The sequence below is a fragment of the Schistocerca gregaria genome, chromosome 5 (assembly GCF_023897955.1).
Source record: "Schistocerca gregaria isolate iqSchGreg1 chromosome 5, iqSchGreg1.2, whole genome shotgun sequence".
In the NCBI taxonomy this organism is placed as follows: Eukaryota; Metazoa; Arthropoda; class Insecta; order Orthoptera; family Acrididae; genus Schistocerca; species Schistocerca gregaria.
The window spans coordinates 69,655,793-69,676,790 of NC_064924.1; the positions used below are offsets into that span (position 1 = coordinate 69,655,793).

General features: G+C 41.5%; 1 long non-coding RNA gene across 1 annotated transcript in view; it reads left to right on the forward strand.

The window, feature by feature from the left end:
• Positions 1-20,998, forward strand: part of LOC126272164 (uncharacterized) — a 93,983-nt gene that overhangs the window by 8,919 nt on the left and 64,066 nt on the right. The window lies entirely within an intron of this gene.

Consider the following 20,998-nt stretch of genomic DNA (forward strand, 5'->3'; position numbering starts at 1 on the left):
AAAACCCCACCTTGCCCTCCAATACTAAATTGGTGATCCCTTGATGCCTCAGAACATGTCCTACCAACCGATCCCTTCTTCTAGTCAAGTTGTGCCAGAGACTCCTATTCTCCCCAATTCTATTCAATACCTCCTCATTAGTTATGTGATCTACCCATCTACTCTTCAGCATTCTTCTGTAGCACCACATTTCGGAAGCTTGTATTCTCCTCTTGTCCAAACTATTTATCGTGTAAACGAGAGGAATCTACATTTTGCGTAAGAAATTCGAGGTGTTTGGTCATCAACATCACTGCCCTCGGGCTGGGTAATGTAGATGTTTTAAACTGGCGGATCTATATGGGGTTGGGATTGTTCAGAACTACATATACGGCCAAGCTGCAGCTGCTTGTTTCGCAGTGCACTGCAGCTGCCTGCAAGTGTGGTGACGAGGATTCAGCGACTGGAGGTACTGGATTACCTCAGCCTTTGATGTTTACAAAAGCTGCACCTACCTGTCTAATCTTGCCTGTGACAGGGAGGGCTGGTGAAGTGACCAGTGTGCTGGCTGAGCACGACAGAAGTGGAAATGTACGCTACGTGCCTCCAGGGGGATGTTCCATACGGAGACAGTTGACGCGTTAGTCGCTTGGAGAGGAGTCGCCAACGAGCATGTAGTATTCAATCGCAACGCAATTTCGTGTTGCGTGGTCAATGTGAAGGTGCGAGGGTTACAATAAACTGGCAGAGTTACATCGGAAAGACGCTGCTTGACTCCCAAGACACGTACCTGATGGAGAATGTAGTCGTGTTAGTCGCTTGGGGAGAAGTCGGCATGGAGCCTGTAGTATTCAATCGCGAAGCAATTTCTGTGTTGCATGGTGAATGTGAGGGTGCGAGGGTTACAATAAATGGTTCAAATGTCTCTGAGCGCTATGGGAGTTAACAACTGAGGTCATCAGTCCCCTGGAACTTAGAACTACTTAAACCTAACTAACCTAAGGACATCACACACAACCATGCCTGAGGCAGGATTCGAACCTGCGACCGTAGCGGTGGCACGGTTCCAGACTGAAGCGCCAAGAAATGCTCGACCACACCGACCGGCTGTTACAATAAACTGACAGTGTTGCATTGGAAAGACTACTTGACTCCCAGCTGTAGCGCCGCTTCCTTTGGACGCAAAGATGAAAATATGAAAATAGTACCCAAAACCCAATACAAGCCCCAAACCCAAGAACCAGATTTCATAAAAAAAGAAAACAAAGTCCCACTGTGATAGCATCACTTGAATAGTACCAAGTATACTGAAGAGAAACAATGTAAAAAGAAATAGTAATGAAATCCAGCATAAAGCAACTTAGTATTTTTGCATAAAAATGTAAAATAGAATCCCTTTTGTGTCAAATTAAAGTAAAAGTAGATCACAAAGTAGTGTACTTATAGATCACGGAGTAGAATAAGTGACCTCAAAGAATACTCCTTGTGAGTACTCTTTGAGGACACCACGGAACAGAGATGATAAAGTCATACCCTGTTAATGTGTCCTAGCACTTGCTTGATCGTTTCATAACTTAACATGTACTCTTGTACATAGGCGATATGAGATTGTTTTTACATTTGGGAGATTTGAGATCTGCTAGAAATCATTAAATAGGTAGATCAACTACCTTGAGTATATCATTATGTTAAAGTCAAGATGGTAAAGAACTGGTGCTTGTCTTAAATTGATTATTAGCACTGGAAGACTGAACTTTGTCCTAAAGTGACAGACAGTTAGTAATTTAATGGAAAAGGAGTTGAATATTAATATCGAATTGTGGAAAATACTTAGATTTCGTTAAAGCACCTGGTGAAATCTGGATCTTATTGTAGACACTTTGATTGAAATTTACGTAACAAATACCACCCAGCTTAGAGAAAGATTAGTTCTTTAAGACAATGATAGGATGTTCTTAGACTGTAATAAACCAGCATAATGTGAATTTACCATGTTTGACATTTATTTCACACCAAATAACATTACATGCTTGCAAAAAATTTTAGCAGTGCAACAATAAAAAACAATAACAGAGTGCTGCTTGTAGTCTTTGCCGCTCTCAAAAAGTTATCATACTGATTCAGACTGTTTAGCTTACGTAAACTGAAAACTTTAGTGGGGAAACTATTGCTGTATATAGACTGTAACCATGATTAGTACAATAATAGCAGTTTGTATGTATCTACGTGTTGCTGTGCACATACCCGTTGGGGAGCATACGATTATTTGAGCTGGCCGGTATAATTCATACATATTTGCCGTGAATATAGTGCAGGACAGACTTCTTTTGTAACGTTTCTGATCAGACAGTAAACAGACATTTTACCGCTAGCTGGTCGGGGCAAGAACTTCATCAACGAAAATTTTCAATAGAAGGACCAGTCACAAAGAAATGGCGCCCAATGTGGGGCCCGATTCCATTGAAAAACTGGGATACCACGTTTAGGACACAAGTAACAAAATTAGTGCCCTTAAAGCGGGCCCAGATTCCATTATTACTTCAAGTAAGCGCCACCTTGCGCCCCCCCTCACCCCCCCCCCCCCCCCCACAGACACACAACTGCGTAGAGCTTCGAGTCGATATCGGGGGACGCAATGCTGACAGAGCTATGACGACGTGTCGACTTCGACTACACGAAGGCTGCCGACTGCTGAGAGCGACGACTCCCGACGCCGTGAAGACTGGGGGGCGCTGTTGCTGGCAAAGCTGACTGCGCGTCCACCACTCAACTCAAATATCAATAGTAAGTAATAAACTGAACAACTCACATTAGTGTGGTCTAGTTAAATTTTTGTCATTGTGGTCCAACACCAAAATCCTTGTACCATTATGTATGTGTAACATTGTGTGTACAACCAGAAAGACAACTTCGAACTAAGTGTGCAGAGAGATTTATTAAATTGTTAGTTGGTATAACGTTAAAAAAATGCCAAAGAGGACAAGAAACGGTAAATTAGAACACGAAAAAGACGAATCTGAAATCAGAGAAGAATTTGTAGAGGAAATGAGTCAAACTGTAGAGAACATTGTTTCTCTTGATACAGATAATGAGCTAAGAGAAAGAATGAATGACCCGGAAGTGTCCGCGACTTCCGAAGATGAGATAGAAAAAATTCTGGATGTTGTGGAGGCTCAAGTGACAGTAATTAATGATCAAAGATGAACTTCTGGGTTGATGAATGTTTCTTCCATGCAGCACTTTGATATGAGCGTGTTGTTCAGTTTCGTGTCCCATATGGAAGAATGTGATTCATGTCAAGCTGAAAGAGATAAGGCATTTAGAGTTGAAATGGGGAAACGTGATAAAAAAATAAAGAAAGAGAAGAATATGTGGCACAGATAGAGTTAGAAAGAAAGGAATATTTTAGAAAGAGGGAAGAGGAAAAAAGGAAATTTAAACAGGAAATTTTAGAATTACAGAAGGCTTGTGATCTGAGATATGGTCAGAAAATTGTAGAAGTACAGACTAAGATCAATGACATCTCTGGCGCTGTACAAACACTAGAAGAAAATGTCGCTGTAGTAAAATCAATTCAAAACTCTGTAGTTCAGCAGGTTTCGGAATTGTCTGACAAAATGAATCAACTGGAGTTCAACAATAAACAAAATGTTGATTGGTTTCTACTTGAAAAATCTAATCAATGGGAAAAGGAAATGTCTCTATGGATAGATGAAAAAAGCAAGGAAGATAAAGAAGGAAGTAAACGACACTGTTGAACTTAAATTAAACTCAACTATTGGGACATACAGATGATATTGAATAACTGAAAGAGGAATTTCACGTGATCAAAAACTAAGTAACCAGCGAAATACCTAAGGAACGAAGAATTCAAGTCGTTTTAGCTGTGTTCTGAATGATTGCATCAAGGATTTTAGCCAAGACATATGGGATTTTTTTGTCAGAAATCAACATCGTGACCCTAGAAGAAAAGACATCATGAGTATAGAACTGTTGGAATCGATAGTGATGAACACTCTTTACCTGAGTTTGAGCCATTCACTCAGAAAACTTCTTTGTCGTCCATTAAAATTGAAAACAGCATATTTAAAAGTAGACAGTTTTTGGTATTCTCATCCGAAAAGAACACAACCCACCACAAAATTTTCATTAACAGTTTCAAGAGAGTATTTCCAAAGGTATGGACCAAGTATGATAAAATTCAATTTATAGTTTCAAAGATTGTTGGTGAGGCATACCTCTGGGCGAGTGAAGTTAGTGAAACATGTAGGACATGTCATGAGTTTGAGAAATTATTTTTGGTTAAGTACTGGTCCACGAGCAAGCAAGAGCGTTTAAGAAAGGAGGTGTGCAGTCCCGAGTTTTATAACCCTAAGAAAGGAAACTTTCGATCGTACTTTGAAAAGTACATTAAAAAATTCAGTATTGGACCGAAGTGTGTGAAGTTATTTAGATCCTAAAAACCAGGCTTCCGATTAACCTTCGTGAAATGCTTGTTCATGCATCCGACAATGATTCTGAGCAATTTCTGTCCACAATTGATTCGATAGATATCATCCAAGAGGATTTCCGTCAGTTAAACGGCAGAGATGCGTGTTACAACAACGACAACGGACATAATAATAGTAATAACCACTCTCTCTCTAACAGCAGCAATTATCGGCAATCGAATAACAGGGACTCACAAAGTAGACAGAACTTCAATAATCAAAACTTTCATAACCTAAATTCCAACAACCAGAACAATAGAAATGCATACAGCCAGGGATCGGCTTTACCTACCGGATGTAAATAAGACACATTTTGGCGAGGCTAATGTTCAAAATCGAAAGAGAAAATTCAGTGACACAAGGCAATATCCTAACCCAGAACAAAACAATCCTGAGAATCGAAATCAGTCATATCAGTGGGTTCCAACAAGTTCTCGTTGCAACAACCGAATGAACCAAAACAGCATACTCAACGTTTCGCGTCAAAACACTTCTGCCGGAATTTCGTTAGAAAACGGTACAGCTGATGTTCGGAATTCAATGTACAACCCACAGAATCACAACGTCCACGTTGTGAAGACAGTAGAGGAGCCACGTCATGAACCAAATAACGCAACAAACTAGAACCAGCCAATCCTAGACTTCTGGGGGTGGCTGGTGGACTTAAGGGAGGTCAACATAATCAACCTGTGTGTTTACTAAGGTACAATTCTGGAGTGGACATTAGAGATGAATTACTGAATGAGGCAACTTCGCACCAACCTGAATCCAAAGAATACGTGCAAGCTGTAATAGCTGGAGATACAAATGATATATTTGTACACGTTCTTATAGACAAAGGAGCTACCACTAATGTGATGTCGTTTGACCTGTTAAAATGTATTAATAAAATAGAAAAAGAACTTACCTTTCCTGTAACAGGGTGTATTATTTCCGTAGCTTTCGGCACAGGCATTCAACCGATTAAAGCTCAAGTGCTGGGGGAATTAATCATACAGGAGGAAAAACTTAAGAGTACCTACCTGGTAGTCAAGAGTTTATCCGTACTGTGCATTTGGGGATGGGACTATTTAGTCAAATACTGGGCAGTCATTAACTTACAGAAAGCGGCGTGTGTTTTAAATACAACCAATGGGATCGCTGAGTTGTCTTTGTTAAGGGAAACAAGGATTCTCGACAAATACTGTCCGAATCTGCCGTTATTATGTAATTATGATAATGTAATGTCAACCAACACGATTAGTTTGCCTGTATTCGATTCCAGTTCAGGTCTCGAGCAAGTTATCAAAGACAAAATAACCGAATCTGAATATTTGTCAAGTGTACAGAGACAGGAACTATCAAATTTACTAACTGAAGACACACCAATTTTTGAAAACAACCCTGGTGTCATCAAAGGGTTTAAGTATAAGATGTGTGTGCAGCCTCATGAAACATATTGCAAAACAACTTACTCGATACTTTGGTCTAAACAAGAATCCATTAGAGTAGAAATTTAGGGAATGTTGGAGTGGGACATAATAGAACCGTCCAACTCTGAGTATAGCAGCCAACTCTTAGCAGTTGTGAAAGCTAATTATGATATAAGACTTGTGCTTGATGCCAGAAACACCAAGAAAATTTTAATACCTATTCAGACGAGGCCAGAGAACTTAGACAAACTATTGCAGCGGTTCTTTGGCGTAAAATGTTTGATCTCCATTGACCCTCGTACTCCTATTGGCAGGTTAAAGTTGGATGAAGAGTCTAAGAAATATACGGCTTTCATTTTCATCGGAAGAAGTTTTCACTTCAAAGTCATGCCATTTGGTCTTAGTATTAGTGGTGGAGTTTTTATTTCTCCATTAGATACGATTTTAGGCCTGGACTTGTTAACCACGGTAAGCTTATATTTCGATGACCTCCTTGTGGCAGCCGACACCGGGGAGCATCATATAGAACTGGTACATCAAGTGTTCTGTCTTTTTCAAGATTACAGAGTAACTGTAAACTTTTCTGAGTCCAAATTTGGAAAAGAAAGAGTTAAGTTTCTCAGGTATATTATCTCTCCCTTGGGTATTACACCTAACCCTAAAAAGATGGAAGATGGAAGTTATTTTCCGTACCCCTGCACTTGTAAACAACTAAAGTCTTTTCCTGGTTTAGTGTCTTTCTTCAGGAAATTCCTCCCTGATCAGAAGCTAAACCAGGATTGTTTACTTAACCTGTTGAGCAAGAACATTTGATGACAATGGACAGCTGAATGTCTCGAAGCGTTCAACACAATACAAAATGCTTTGCTGAACACACAGACATTACATCACCCACGAATGGATAAGCAATTTTACATAGCCACAGATGCTTCAGACACTGGTCTGGGAGCAACACTTTTTCAAATGGATATTCCAAATGACATTAATACTATAAAAATTATAAGTTTTGCCTGTCGTACCCTCATAAACTGTGAAAGCGCTTATACCACTACGGAATTAGAAGTATTCGCTTTGGATTGGTCATTAAAGAAATTTAGATGTTTTGTATATGGAAAACCGAAAATAGTGTATTGCGACCACCAAGCTGTGACTTTTTTGATGACATGTAGATTGTTACACGCACAGCTAACCAAATGGGCATTACTCTTGCTTGAATATTTGTTGGACATACGACATATTCGTGGTAAGGATAATGTTATTGCTGATACTCTCCTTAGGTTACCACGTGGTGTTGTCGGAACAAAAGTGACAATTTTCGAGTTATTTTGATACAGAACTCTCCGTTTGAAAAAGACATGTGCAAAAACTTTACTAAACTTCAGGAAAAAGATTCTAAATGGAAAATTATCAGACAATCACTAATAGGAAACAACAGTAGCTGTTATAACACGAAATATTGCCTGCGAGACAATATTTTGTTCTACAAAAACAGTGACTTTTTCCAACTGGAAGTTTTGCATTCCCTTAGATTATTTGTACAAATTTCTGTGGCATACAGATACTTCTTGGGGACATGCAAGTGGGTATAAATGTGCTAAACTCATAATGGCACACACACATTATCTAAATTTAAAACATATTGCAGAAAGGATTTTAAAAACTTGTGTAATTTGACAAAAAGCTAAACCGATCAATTATTCGATGCAAACAGAATTGTGAACTATTGTAGTCGACAATGTCCTTGATCTAGTTTCGTGTGACATAATGGGTCCTTTATCAGCATCAAAGGGCAGTTTTAAATATGTGCTTGCATTTTACTATCTGTTTAGCAAATACGTAAAAGTGTATCCATTAAAATCACTGAGGGTAAAGCCGATGTTGAGGATTCCTACAGAGAAAGACATAGTTCAAGTGGGAAAACCGAGTGCCTTGTTGAAGGACAATGCTTCGTACTTATCATGTAGATCCTGGAAAAAGTGTCTGCGTGAAAGAGGCATTAGTCACACCCAGATTTCTCGTTTCAACCCAAAAAGTAGTCCAATTGAGCGCGATTCATGAGAACGTACATGTCCAGTCAGCACTACTGCTGGATATAGTATCTGCAAAAATTCGAGGAAATGTATAATCAGTTACCTCATTCATCTATCGGTTTTACTCCTTACAATATCTTGTTTGGTATTAGTCAAATGGACAAATGGAATGAAAACCTACAAAAATTCAGTAACCCATTACCTGTAGATAAATCTGTCCTATTTAACAAAGTGGGTGCTGTGCTTCAGCATCACGCAAGCTTCAGAAAAACATATTATGATAAACATCTAATTAAACCTGTTACTCACAGAGTTGGAGAACATATCCTATTAAGATCTCATGCTAAATCCTCCGCCATAAAGAAGTTAAACAAGAAATGGCAATTAAAATATGGAGGTCCATTCAAAATAGTTATAATACTGCATCCTGGAAGTTACGTTTTATTGAATTGTAAAGGAAAGAACAAAGAAATCCAAAGTCACCAAGATTTGAAACGATTTTGGCAGTAGATTTAAGCTTTATTCAAACTATGAAGAAATATTTGTAATTTTAATATATTGTTTTTCCCTGTGAACTAAATTGATGATGTATAAGTAAGTAATTTTACCAGGGAACTTCTCTGTCAGAGAGAAACTATGGGGAAGAAGATCTTCAGTAATATTGACAGATAAAATAGCCTAGTCTGAAAACCTTTGAATATACTATTGAGAATTTAATGATAGACTAAGAACCCACACCCTGAGAATATTATAAACTGTTGTTGTGCACCTATAGCAAAGAATTCGTGTGCTTAACAACATTGTGAAAAGAAGAGAATCAAGAAACTTGAGCTTGATTGTAAAGAGATTTCACAATTTGTGGAATAAGACATTCTATAATACTTAGCTGTTTTCATTTTCTGTACTTTAATTACAGATTTGATTATTTAGCATAAGGGAAAGAATTGAAGTCATAGTTGCATTCTGCAACAAGAATGAGAGCTAGAATATAGATCAGCAGTTAAAATTGATTTCAATTTGAATATTTGCTATTAGGATAAGGCTATATTTTGTACTTAGAATAAGTAAAGTGAAGTACTTTCCTTTTTCAGAGCCAGAATGGCATTAACTTTGCATTTTCAATTAAGTGTTGAAAAATAATTTCGTATGTTGCACGATGTGCTGGGTTGGAACTTTCAGTCTATTACGCAAGTATAAGTATTTCACAGAATACTATAAACTATTTAAGTAATAATAGACTCAAGAAACTAAAGATGGAAGAACTTCATAAGAAAGAAACTTTTGTGAATAATAATTACATGTAATTGACTATTCGTAACAGGAAATTACTTGTAGCCATGTTCGTAGAGACAGGAAATGGTACAATGATTTCCGCATTACTATTTTACCACGAAGAAACTGTTGGCATTGATAAATTTTTAACACGATGGCTGACTAAGCTGAGTTGTTTCACATGAAGGTAACTGAACTTTAACAATGTTAAACCTGAGTGAAAAGTGTTTCGTGTGACGAAATAGTATTAGGCGAACTTCTAAATACTAGTCGCTGGGAATAACTACTTTGTCTTAAACTTGGTCAAAGGCAAGTCAAGATGATGTACTGCTACAAGAATTCTAGTACGAACTTACAAACTTGAAAAGCTGAACTAAAGTATACTTCGATATACTTACATGAGCAAACCACATAAATGCTGCCAACAATGGAATAATGAGTGGTTGTATTGTTTTATAATCGGGTATATTAACAATATTTTTATTTCATATCATCTCACGAGAGTGAAGTTAGCAGCTTTCTGGTGGACCGCTAATGTCGCCACAGCTCGCCAACCACAAACTATGAAGAAGGCAAAACCGATGGGGAGTGCACACGTTAGCGGCCATTCACAGAAGAAGAATATCGCTGTTACCTGACTATGGCAGTACCAGCTGATGAGCGGATAAGAGTCTTCGAGCAGCCAGTCTACCTACAACTGCAGTCAGTGTTTGTCAAGAAGATGACTTCGCTACATAAGACCTTGAGCCGTCTGTCATCACCCACAGATACTATCTTCAAGAAGATCTTATCGCCATTTAGGAAGAAGTTTAGTAGAATAACTTCATACTCAACTAACATTCTCCAAAAAGATGTCGTCATCAGAAAAGCAGCTGAACAGAATACCAATAAATACGATGACAGCTCCTCAAGAACATGGTCCACCTTGAAGAAACAGACGAATAATTATCAAAATAATGCAATAATCTGACGAAGCCAACCACTAATTTCATGAGCTTGGTCAAGATCAAGAACGATGCAACCAGGACGCAACTGCTCCACATAGAAGAAGCCATTGATGTAAACGCCAACAGAAGATGAAGTAGACGCAGCTGGTCAACTAAGAAAACAAGTAGATGACATAAGAAAATCAACATAGGCGAGACTTTTGAAGCGCCCACAGATAGAAGAACTTAGGGCAACAGTTAACAATACTGCTCAATCCTTCTGCGTCTGGTCGGCAATTATTCAAGACGGGCGAGTTGAAAACTTACCGGGGTCTGTTGCTCTACCAGTCAGCAAGTAGCAGCAAACAAGGTTCTTCAGCTTCTGCCGCTCGCCAACAGGTATGCGGCAGATGAACCAAGAACAGCCTGATCCTGCTACTAGCCTGTTCAAGAGGTAGCAGATGAGAAGATAGCATCCTGCTACTAGCTTATTCAAGAAGTAGCAGAGGAAAAGATGCACGTCACCTGGGGTTCCTGTTGCCTAGTCATCCGAGAGGCAGCAGAGGTAGTGGATGATCAGACTGTGATCCCAGCCTGCACAGTCTGGTCAATCTCTCATGCGAGTAAAATGACTCGATGGGGAGCTGAGCGCTGATTGCAGACAGTAACACAGGACTTACTGTCTGCCTACTTTTCGAGTGTCGCACAAGAGAGAAGACTACGAAACTGATTGTTGTACACACTTTGTAACATCATAATTATGTGTAGTCTAATTAATTTAATAACTAAATTTTTAGACTTGGCAAATAACATAGGACATTCTTAAATTACTTAATCATAGTTGGAACTGTTTAAGACCTGAATTACTTAGTGGACACTTTACTTAAGCCGGAAGTACTTTAGCATTGAGATGATTAAGAAATGAGAATTTAAACAGGCAAAATTCTTAGACCTTTGTAACATTAATTCTGAAATACCCAAGTAACTAATCCTAGAAAATTTGAAATTTTTAAATGGAAAATCCTATTTGACCCATGGGCTCAAATTCTTGACAAGTACCATTGTATTTGTTAGCAATGTATCTATATCGTACTAGGGAGGTAACTCACAAAGTCGAATCATCAACGCACCCCGCAGTAAAAAGAGGATGGCGCTGATAATCGTGTGGGGGGGGGGGGGGGGGGGGAAGGGGCCATGTAACGCCGTTTCTTTCGAAAGCAAAGATGAAAATATAAAAATATCACTCAAAACCCAATACAAGCCCCAAACCCAAGAACCTGATTTCATAAAAAAAGAAAACAAAGTCCCACTGTGATAGCATCGCTTGAATACTAGCAAGTATACTGAAGAGAAACAATGTAAAAAGAAATAGAAAAGAAATCCAGTCCAAAGCAACTCAGTATTTTTGCAAAAGAAAGTAAAATAGAATCCCTTTTGTATCAAATTAAAGTAAAAGTAGATCACAAATCAGTGTGCTTATAGAACACGGAGTAGTATAAGTGACCTCAAAAAATACTCCTTGTGAGTACTCTTTGAGGACACTGTGGGATACAGATGATAAAGTTTACGCTGTTTATGTGCTTCTAGGGCTTGCTTGATCGTGTCGAAACTTAACGTGTGCTCTTGTACAAAGGCGACACGAAATTGCTTTTACATTTTGGAGGTTTGCGATCTGCTAGAAATTATTAAGCTTGAAATAGGTAGATCAGCTGCCTTGATCATATGATTACGTAAAGTCAGGATAGGAAAAGAACCGATATTTGACTTAAATTGATTATTATCAATGGAAGACTGAACTTTGCCCCAAAGTGATAGACTGTTAGTAATTTAACGGAAAAGGAAGTGGATATTAGTATGGAATTGTGGGAAAAGACTTAGATTTCGTTAAAGTAACTGGTGAAATCTGGATCTTATTCAGACACTTTGACTGAAATTTACGTAACTAATTCCGCCCAGCTTAGGGAAAAGTTCTTCTTTAAGACAACGGTAAGATGAGTTTAGACTATAATAAACCAAAATAACGTGATGTACCGTGTCTGGCATTTATTTGAAACCAAATAATATTACGTGCTTGCGAAACAATTTATCAGTCCAACGATACACATTCATAACAGAGCGCTGCTTACATATATCTATTCTTTGTCGCTCTAAAAAAGTTATCGTACTGATTCAGGCTATTTAGCTTACGTAAACTGAAAACTTTAGTGGAGAAACTATTGCTGTATATAGACTGTAACCATGATTAGTGTAATAATAGTAGTCTGTATGCATCCATGTGTTGCTGTGCCCGTACACGTCGGGGAGCATATGATTATTTGAGCTGGCCAGTGTAATTAATACGCACTCGGCGTGAATATAGTGCAGCAGCACAGACTTCTTTTGCAATGTTCCTTATCAGACATTCTACCCCTAGCTGGTCAGGGCACCAACTTCATCTACTAAAATTTTCAATAGAAGTAATGGTTACACAGGGACCGTTCTTTACGAGAGACTGTAGCTGTATTAGTCGTTTGGAGAGAAGTCGGCGTGTAACCAGTAGTATTCAATTGCGACACTATTTCTGTGTTGCATGGTCAATGTGAGGGTGCGAGGGCTACAATAAACTTAAAGTTTTGCATCAGAATGACTCTACTTGACTCCCACAGGACGTTGCTTAGGGAGACTGTAGTCGCGTTAATCGCTATTAGAGAAGTTGGCATGCAGCCTGTAGTATCCAATCGCGACGCCTTAATGTGCTGCATGGTCTATGTGAGCACTACACTAAGTTGGCAGTGGTGCATCGGAAACAAACTACGTGACTTCCAGAGGACGTTCCATACGAGATATTTGATTGGAGAGATGTCACCATCTAGACTGTAGTATTCAATCGTGGCCCGAATTCTTTCCTGCATGGTCAATGTGAGAATGCTATGGTTACAATAAACTGGCAGTGTTGCATCGAAAAGACGCTACTTGACTCCAACGGGACGTTCCATACAGAGACTGTACCAGCGCTAGTCGCTTGGAGAGGAGTCGGCATGGAGACTGTAGTATTCAATCACGACACAATTTCTATGTGGCTTGGTAAATGAGAGTTTGGGAGGGTTACAACAAACTGGCAGTGTTGCATCAGAAGGATGCAACTTGACTACCAGGGAACTTTCCAGACGCATACTGTAGCCAAGTTAGTTGCTTGGAGAGAAGCTGTCATGCAGCCTGTAGTACTTAATTGCGACACACTTTGTGTGTTCTATCGTCATTGTGAGGGTTTCGAGGGTTACAATAAACTGGCAGTGCTCCATTGGAAAGACGCTATTCAACTCCCATGGGTCGTTCGATATGGAGGCTGTAGCTTCGAGAGAAGTCTGCATGGACCTTGTAGTATTCAATCGCGACGCAATTTCTGTGTTGCATGGTCAGTGTCAGAGTGCGATTGCGGCAATAAACTGGCAACGAAGCAACAGCAAGACTCTACTTGACTCCCACGGTTAGTTTCATACGGAGGCTATACCCGTGTTAGGCGCTTGGAGAGAAGTCGACATTTAGACTTTAGAATTCAATCGTGAGGCAATATCTGTTTTTCGCGGTCAATATGAGGAAGCTATGCTTACAGTAAACTTTCCGTTCTACATCGGAAAGTCGCTACTTGACTCCCTCGGGATGTTACATATGGAGAGTACATCCGCGTTAGTGTCTTGCAGTGAAGTCGACACGTGGCCTGGAGTATTTAATCGCGACGCAATTACTGTATTGCATTGACAATGTGAGTGTGTGAAGGTTACAATAAATTGACAGTGTTGCATCAGAAAGACGCTACTTGACTGCCAGGCGACGTTCCATGGAGAGACTGTAGCCGCGTTAGTCGCTTTGCTAGAAGTCAGCATGGAGCTTTAGTAATTTATCGTGACGCAATTTATGGAATGCATGGTCAATGTGAGGATAGGAGGGTTACAATACACTGCCAGTGTTTCATCCTCAAGACGCCACTTGACTCCCAGGGGACGTTCCTTCCGGGGACCGTAGCCAAGTTATTCGTTTGGAGAGAAGTTGACATGGAACCTGTGGTATTCAATTGCGGAACAATTTCTGTGTTACATGGTCAATCTGAAGGTGCGACAATGAACAGCCAGTGTTGCAGTGGAAACAAGCTATTTGGCGTGCTGGGGACGTTCCATATGGAGACTGTAACCTCGTTAGACACTTGGAGAAATGGCGGCATGGAGCCACTGGTAGTCAGTCGCGACGCAGTTTCTTTGTTGCATGGTCAATGTGAGTGTGTGAGGGTAACAATAAAATGCCATTGTTGCATCAGAAAGACGCTACTTGACTGCCAGGGGACTTTCCCTACCGAGACTGTAGCCGCGTTAGTGTCTTGGAGAGAAGTCGTGATTGAGCCTGTAGTTTTTTATCCCGACGGAATCTGTGTGTTGCATCGTCAATCTGAGGGGTCGAGGGTGTAAGTAAACTGGAAGTAGTGGATTGGAGACAAGCTACTCCACTCCCAGGAAAAGTTCCATACGGTGACCATAGCCGCTTTCGATACTTGGAGAGAAGTCGGCATGGAGCCCTTAGTATACAATCTGGACTCAATTCCTGTGTTGCATTGTCAATGTGAATTTGTGAGGGTTACAATAAACCGGAAGTGTTGCATCGGAAAGTTGCTACTTGACTCCCATGCTACATTCCATATGGAGATTGTTGCCCCGTTGTAGTCGCTTGGGGGGGGGGGGGGGGCGGGGCAGACGACATGGTGCCTGTAGTAGTCAGTTGCGACACACTTTCTGTATAGCATCATCAATGAGATGCTGCGATGGTCGCAAAAATCTGGCAGTGTTGCATCGGAAAGATGCTACTTGACTGCAACAGATCCTTCCACATGGAGAGTGAAGCCGCATTAGTCGCTTGGAGAGAAGTCATCATGGAGCCTATAATATTCAGTTGCAACGCAATTTCTATGTTACATTGTGGAATTGTGGTTTGGAGTTTACAATAAACTTTTAGTATTGCACCGGAAAGACGCTATTTGAATCTAACGAGACGTTCCATACAGTCACAGTAGCCGAATTAGTCGCTTGGAGAGATGTCGGCATAAAGCCTGTAATATTCAACCACGAGGCAATTCTGTGTTGCATGGTCAGTTTGAGGGTGCGAGGGTTACAAAAATCTGGCAGGATTGCATCGGAAAGGTGTATTCAATCGTGACGCAATTTGTGTATTGTATGGTCAATGTGAGGATGCGAGGATAACAATAAATTGGCAGTGTTGCATTGGCAACAGGCTGCTTGATTCCCAGTGGATATTCCTTGCAGAGACTGTAACTGCGTTAGTCGCTTTTAGAGAAGTCGGCATGGAGCCTGTGGTATTCAAACGTGACACAACTTCTATGTTCCATGATCAATGTGTGGGTGTGACGGTTACAAGAAACTGGCAGTACTACATTGGAATGACGGTAATTGATTCCAACGGGACGTTCCAGATGGTGACTGTAGCCGTGTTAGTCGCTTGGAGAGTAGTCGGCATGGAGCGTGTAGTATTCAATCGCAAAGCAATTTCTGTGTTGCATGGTCAATCTGAGGGTGCAAGAGATACAATATACTGTTAGTGTTGCATCGGATACGAGCTACTTGACGCCAGTGGACGTTGCATACTGAGACTTTGGCCGCGTTGTCGCTTGGAGATTAGTCGTAAATTCTGTGTTGGTCAATGTGTAGGTGCAGGGGTTACAATAAACTGGCAGTGTTACATCGGAAATACGTTACTTATCTCGCAGGAGTCTTTACCTATGGAGACTGTAGCCCTGTTAGACGTTTGGAGAGAAGTCTGCATGGAGCATGTAGTATTCAACCTCAACGCTATTTCCGTGTTGCATGCTCAATGTGAGGGTGCGAGGGTTACAATAAAAAGGCAGTGTTCAATTGGAAACAAGCTACTTGACTAACACTGGACACATGTTCCATATGGAGACACTAGCCATAGTCGTTTATAGTGAAGTCGGAATGGTACTACTAGCTTGGAGAGAAGTATGCATGGACCCTGTAGTATTCAATCTCGACGCTATTTCTCTGTTGCATGCTCAGTGTGAGGGTGCTAGGGTTACAATAAATTGGCAGTGTTGCATCGCGAAGAGGCTACTTAATTCAGAGTGGAATATACATAGGGAGACTATTGATGCATTGTCACTTGGAGAGTAGTTGGAATGGAGCCTGTAGTAATCAGTTGCAATGCAATTTCTGTGTTGCGTGGTCAATGTGAGCGTGCAAGGGTTACGATAAACTGGCAGTGTTGCATCGGGAAGAAGCTACCTGTCTCCCAGGGGATGTAAAATTCGGAGACTGTACTGTGTTAATCGCTTGGAGAGAGGCTGTCATGGAGCCTGTAGTATTCAATCGCGAAGCAATTTATGTGTAGCATGGCCAATGTGAGCGTGCGAGGGTTACGATAAACTGGCAGTGATGCATCGGGAAGAAGCTACTTGTCTCCCAGGGGATGTAAAATTCAAAGACTGTACTGCGTTAATCGCCTGGAGAGAGGTTGTCATGGACCCTGTAGTATTCAATCACGATGCAATTTCTATGTTGTAACTTCAATGCTAGGTTACTTGGGTTAAAATAAAGTGACAGAGTTGCATCAGAAAGAGGCTACATGAGTCTCATCGGACCTTCCATACGGAGACTGTAGCCACGTTAGTCGCCAGGGTAGGATTCGGTATGGAGGCTGTAGTTTTCAATCTCGACGCAATTTCTATGTTGCATGGTCGATGTGAGGGCGTGAGGGTTACAATAAACAGCCAGTGTTGCGTCAGAAACAAGCTACTAGACTCCCAGAAGACGTTGTGAATGGACACTGTAGCCGCATCAATCGCTTGGAGAGAAGTCGGTATAGAGCCTGTAGTATTCAATCACGAAGCAATTTGAGTGTTGCATGGTCAATGTTTATTTGTGAGGATTGAAATAAAGTGGCAGAGTTGCATCGGAAACAAGCTACTTGACTCCCAGGTAACGTTCCAGATGGAGACTCAAACCGAGAAGTCGACATGAAGCCTGTAGTACTGAATCGCGACGCAATCTCTCTGTTGCATGGTCAGTGTGTGTATGCAAAGGGTTACAATAAACTGCCAGTATTGAATCGGAAACAAGCTACTAAACTCCCAGAGAACGTTCAATACAGAGATTGTAGCCGCGTCAGCTGCTAGGAGAGAAGTCGACATGGAGCCTATACTATTTAATCACGAAGAAATTTCTGTGGTCCATGGACAATGTTAGGGTGCGAGGGTTAAAATAAAGTGGCAGAGTTGCATCGCAAAGACGCTACTTGACTCCCAGGAGAGGGTCCGTACGAACACTGTTGCCGTGTCAGTCGCTTGAAGAGAAAACGACATGGAGACTGTAGTATTCAATAGGGACGCAATTTCTGTATTACATGGCTAATTTAAGGATCCTAACGTTAAAATTAAGACCAGAGTTGTGTTGGAAAGACGCTACATGAGAGTCAGAGGATCTTCCATACAGTTTCAATAGCCACTTCAGTCGCCTGGAGAGAAGTCGGCATGTACGTTGTAGTTTTCAAACACTGCGCAATTTCTGTGTTGCATGGTTAACGTTAGGGTGCGAGGATTAAAACAAAGCAGGAAAGTTGCATCGCAAAGACGCTCCTTGACTCCCAGTGGACGTTCCATATGGAGACTTTAAGAGCCTGGGAAAGTCGACATGTTGCCTGTAGTTTTCAACTGCGACGTAATTTCTGTATTGCATGCTGAATGTGAGGGTGTGAGGCTCACAATAACTTGGGAGCGTTGCATCAGAAACAAGCTACTTGACTCCCAGAGGACTTTCCATATGTAGACTGTAGCCGCATTAGTCGCTTGGAGAGAAGTCGGCATGGAGCCTGTAGTATTCAATCACGAAGAAGTTCCTGTATTGCATTGTCATTTTTAGGGTGCGAGGGTTAAAATAAAGTGGCAGAGTCGCGCTGGAAAGACATTACTTGAGTCTCATGGGACGTTCCATACGGAGACTGTACCCGTTAGTCGCCTGGAGAGAAGTCGGCATACAGATCGTAGCTTTCAAGCGCGATGCAATTTCTGAGTTACATGGCCAATGTGACGATGCGACTGTTATAATAAACTGGCAGTGTACGGTCGGAAACAAGCTACTTGATTTCCAAAGGGCGTTTCATACAGAGACTGTCGCCGCCTTGTCGCTTGTAAGGAATCCGTCATGGACCCTGTAGTATTAAGTTCTATGTTATGGCGCGAGGGTTCAGTTAAAATTGCAGAGTGCCACTTGAGTCTCAGGCGACTTTCCATACTGAGACTGTAGCCACATTAGTCGCCTGGTGAAAAGTCTGGATGGAGCCTCTAGTTTTAAATCGTGACGTAATTTCTGTGACGCATGGTCAATATAAGGGTCCGAACGTTAAAATTAAGACCAGAGTTGCATCGGCAAGACGCTACGTGAGACTCAGAGGACGTTCCATATGGATTCAATAGCCACGTCAGTCGCCTGGAGAGAAGTCGGCATGTAGCCTGTAGATTTTAATGGCGACGTAGTTTCTCTGCTGCATGGTCAATATGAGAGTCCGATAGTCCAATAAACTTGTAGTATTGTATCTGATAGACCCTACTTGACTCAATCGCGACGCAATTTCTGCGTTGCATGGTAAACGATAGAATACGAGGGTTACAATAAACTGACAGTGTTGCACCAGATAGACGCTACTTGCCCGCAATGGGACGTTCCATACAGTGAATGTAGCAACGTTATTCGCTAAAGAGAGGTCGTCATGGAGCCTATAGAATTGCATCATGATCAATTTCAGTGCTGCATCTTCAATTTTTGGGTACGAGGATTAAAATAAAGTAGCAGAGAAGATCGGGACGACGCTAGACGAAACTCATGAGACTTTCCATACGGCGACTGTAGCCGAGAGCCGCCTGGAGGAAAGTCGCCATTGAGACTGTAATTTTCAATAGAGATGCAATTTCTCTGTTGCGTGGTGAATGTTAGGATACAAGGTTTTAAATGAAGTGGCGGAGCTGCATCGGAAACACTCTACTGGACTACTAGGCGACGCTCCATACGGAGACTGTAGCCACGTTAAGAGCCTGGGGAAGAGTCGACATGGAACATCTAGTTTTCAACCGCAGCGCTACTCGTGACTCAGGCTACGTTCGATACGGAGACTGTAGCCGTCAGTAGCCTTAAGAGAAGTCTTCATGGAGACTGTAGTTATCAACCAGTATGCAATTTCTGTGCTTCAATTTCGATGTTAGGTTGTGAGGGTTAAAATAAAGTGGAAGAGCTGAATCGGAAAGCCGCTACTTGTGTCTCAGGCTGCGTTCGATACGGATACTGTAGCCATTAGACGCCTTGACATAAGTCTGCATGGAGACTGTAGTTTTCAATTGCGATGCAATTTCTGTGTTGCATGGTCAGCGTAGAGGTGCTACGGTTAAAATAAAGTGGCAGAGATGAATCGAAAGAAGCTACTTGTGTCTGAGGCTATGTACGATACGGACACTGTAGCCATTAGACGAATTGACATAAGTCTGCATGGAGACTGTAGTTTTCAATTACGATGCAATTTCTGTGGTGCATGTTCAATGTTGGGGTGCGAGGGTTAAAATAAAGTGGAAGAGCTTAATCGAAAAGAAGCTACTTGTGTCTCAGGCTACGTTTGATAAGGAGACTGTAGCCATTAGACGCCTTAAGATAAGTCAGAATGGAGTCTGTAGTTTTCAATTGCATTGCTACATCTGTGTTGCATTATCAATGTTGGGGTGAGAGGGTTATATAATGTGGCAGAGCTGAATGGGAAAGAAGCTACTTGTGTCTCAGGGTACGTTTGACACTTAGACTTTAGCCGTTAGTAGCTCAAATGGCTCTGAGCACTATGGGACTTAACATCTGAGGTCATCAGTCCCCTAGAACTTAGAACTACTTAAACCTAACTAACCTAAGGACATCACACTCATCCATACCGGAGGCAGGATTCGAACCCGCGACCGTAGCAGTCGCGCGGTTCCGGACTGAGCGCCTAGAACCGCGAGACCACCGTGGCCGGCTACCGTTAGTAGCCTTGAAAGAAGTCCGCATGGAGACTGTAGCTATCAACTAGGGCGTAATTTCTGTGCTTCATTTTCAATGTTAGATTGTGAGGGTTTAAATAAAGTGGCAGAGGTGAATCCGAAAGGTGCTACATGTGTCTCAGGCTACGCTCGACACGGAGACTGTAGCTATTAAATGCCTTGAGATAAGGTGACAGGGAGACTGTAGCTTTCAATTGCGATGCAATTTCTGTATTGCATTATCAATGTTGGGGGGCGAGGTTTAAAAAAAACTGGCAGAGCTGTATCGGACGGGCGCTACTTGTGTCTCAGGCTGCGTTAGATACGGAGACTGTAGCCATTGACCGCTTTGGGATAAGTCGACATGGAGACTGTAGTTATAATTACGATGCAATTTCAGTGTTGCATGATCAATGTTGGGGTGCGAGGATTCAAATAAACCGGCAGAGGTGAATGGGAAAGAAGCTACTAGTGTCACAGGCTACGCTTCACGCTTAGTCTTTAGCCTTTAGTAGCCTTGATAGAAGTACGCATGGGGATGGTAGTTATCAACCGGGATGCAATTTCTGTCCTTCATTTTGAATGTTAGGTTGTGAGGGTTAAAATAAAGTGGCAGAGGTGAATCGGAAAGGCGCTGCCAGTGTCTCAGGCTACGTGCAATACGGAGACTGTAGCCATTAGACGCCTTGATATAAGTCGGCATGGAGACTGTAGTTATCAACCCGGATGCAGTTTCTGTGTTGCATGATCAGTGTTGGGCTGCGAGGGTTAAAATCATGTGGCAGAGCTGAATCGGAAAGGTGCTACTTGTGTGTCGGGCCACGTTTGATACGGAGACTGTAGC